General features: G+C 54.0%; 1 long non-coding RNA gene across 1 annotated transcript; it reads right to left on the bottom strand.

Annotated features, from left to right (window-relative positions):
* Positions 1-795: 795 nt before the first annotated feature.
* Positions 796-1,625, bottom strand: LOC143695459 (uncharacterized). The gene is made up of 2 exons (XR_013184664.1): positions 1,530-1,625; positions 796-1,087 (listed from the first exon to the last, which is right to left on the bottom strand). It is a non-coding gene; the product is annotated as an uncharacterized LOC143695459 (long non-coding RNA).
* Positions 1,626-2,263: the final 638 nt, after the last annotated feature.

The raw sequence follows: 2,263 nt of genomic DNA, 5'->3' as shown, positions 1-2,263 counted from the left end.
TGCAAAGGTGATGGCACCTTCCCCGAGAAAAACCCAAAAGTGGGATCCCACTGTTGAAACAGCCCTGTGGGAGCTGCTAACAACAACACATCCAATCCTTCTTAATGAGCCACAGGGAGGCTAAGGAGGAGGAGGAGGAGGAGGAGGAGGAAGACAACAGCCTATTCCCATCTCCTCCCACCATCCTGCCCAGCTCCTGCTCCTTTTCCTCGCAGGGTGATGGCACTGGACCGTTCTGCTGCATTTATTCACATTTCTCACATTTATCCTGGAGTTTTCCCTCAAGTCTTGCAATGCAGGTGCAGCTTGCGGCAGTCAGCAGAAGCCTGCCCTGGGACAGGCCCCAGGGGACAGCTCTGGGGACATCGGCGGTGGGGACACGGTGGCAGCAGAGGCAGGGCAGGCTGGGCAGGGTGGGAGCAGGGCAGGCAGGGGAGCAGGGCTGTGCCCACCGGCGCGGGAGCTGCGTCTGCCACCCAGGCTGAGGCTCCCGCGCTGCCACCCGGCTCCGCAGCCCCGCGCAGGCTGCCTGCACCGCACCGAAACAGGCAGCTAGAAAGTAAACAGTGTCTGAAACCTATTCTCATTAGGCTAATTTACGAATAAATTACCATATTCAATGGCCTTATTTTTACTGCTCGTTAACAGGCCCATGATAGGATGATAATTATGGGATTTTAAGTGGCTAATGGCAGCTGGGGCGTCAAAAGCAGTTTTTACGAATCTGTTTATGGCAGGGAAGGTGACAGGAGGGTGGGACACTGAGATGTTGGAATCGCATGTCAGGGAAAAAAAAAAGCTTTAATTGTTGAGTATTTATTAGAGAGGAGGGAAGACTGTAATTTAAAAATGAAACCCTGAAAAACAAAAAGGAAATTAATTAATCTTCCAGCGCTCTGGTGGCTAATGCTTAAGGAGGACCTTGCTGGTCGGCAGGCGGCCTTCGAGGGGCAGGGCGCAGTGTGGCCGTCCCGTGTCGCTGGGCGCTGTCCCCTCCACACGTGCTGCAGGAGCAGTCGCTGGTGCTGTCACGACAGAAGGGGCTCTGGGGGAGCAGCAGCAGCCACTGGGTGTGAGAGCTGTGAGGCTGTGGTGGCAGCACGGTGCTCCCGCCAGCAGTGGGTGCATCCTGGCTGCTGCGCCTCTCCCTCCAAGCATCTCCCTCCAAGCATGTCCATCCAACCATCTCCCTCCAAGCATCTCCCTCCAAGCATCTCCATCCAACCATCGCCCTCCAAGCATGTCCATCCAACCATCTCCCTCCAAGCATCTCCCTCCAAGCATCTCCCTCCAACCATCTCCCTCCAACCATCGCCCTCCAAGCATCTCCCTCCAACCATCGCCCTCCAAGCATCTCCATCCAACCATTTCCACCCAACAATCTCCCTCCAACCATCTCCCTCTGTCCCCATTTCCCAGTAGCCGGTGTTTTTCCCAGTGTTTAGCCTGGCTGCTCATCATCTCCCATCTCCACCGATTCATCTTGATCTTTCAGTTTAGTATGCAGCGCTCGGAAAACAAACACGTACCAGACTGACAGTGGGAATAAATATCGTGGAGATGTTGATTAGCATTTGATCCCAGCTGGGCCTCTGGAAGCTGCAGCACTGGAATGCCTTGGCAGTTTTTTAATGCTGAATAATTTGATTAGATCAGTGGCTGAGCCTGCTGCTCGCGGTGAGATAAACCCTCCCCACCCGCCGCCCCCCGCACGCCGCTCCCTCCCTGCCTGCCTTTGCTTTCTTTTATGGGGCCTTAAATACGTCGTTTAATCAACTCTACAATTTCAATTTAGCACAGTTGTTGACTCGCATGGATGATAAGGTTCTGGAGACCCCACAGATTGCTGCCTGTTCTTCTGACAGTGCCGTTCTCCACGGCCTCCTGGCTCTGCTGCCGAGCCCAGCCCGGCCCAGCCTGGCCCAGCCGGAGGGGCTGATCCCTGAGCCGGGCTGTCACTCAGCCACGGGGACATCTCCAGCCTCTCCGATGTGTGATCACCAACGGGGACATGTCCCCTCCACTCGGTGACATGACAGCAACCAATGGTTTGTGTACAGAAACACAGGAATCACACTTTTTTTTTTTTTGTTCTTTTCTGAAACACTGGAAGCGTGAAGACACGGGGGGATGGAGGAGCTGCAATTACCCCAGACCTCGGCAATCCTAATTAAACACGGATTTCTGAAATTTCCTTCTCTCTCTTAAAGAGAAAAGAGTGGGGCACACACCTACACTATCTAAACCACTTCTACTTTTAATC

Source organism: Agelaius phoeniceus, chromosome 18 (assembly GCF_051311805.1).
Source record: "Agelaius phoeniceus isolate bAgePho1 chromosome 18, bAgePho1.hap1, whole genome shotgun sequence".
Taxonomy (NCBI): domain Eukaryota; kingdom Metazoa; phylum Chordata; class Aves; order Passeriformes; family Icteridae; genus Agelaius; species Agelaius phoeniceus.
The sequence above is the reverse complement of the archived record's forward strand: the minus strand, read 5'-3'. Positions and strand labels throughout refer to the sequence as shown.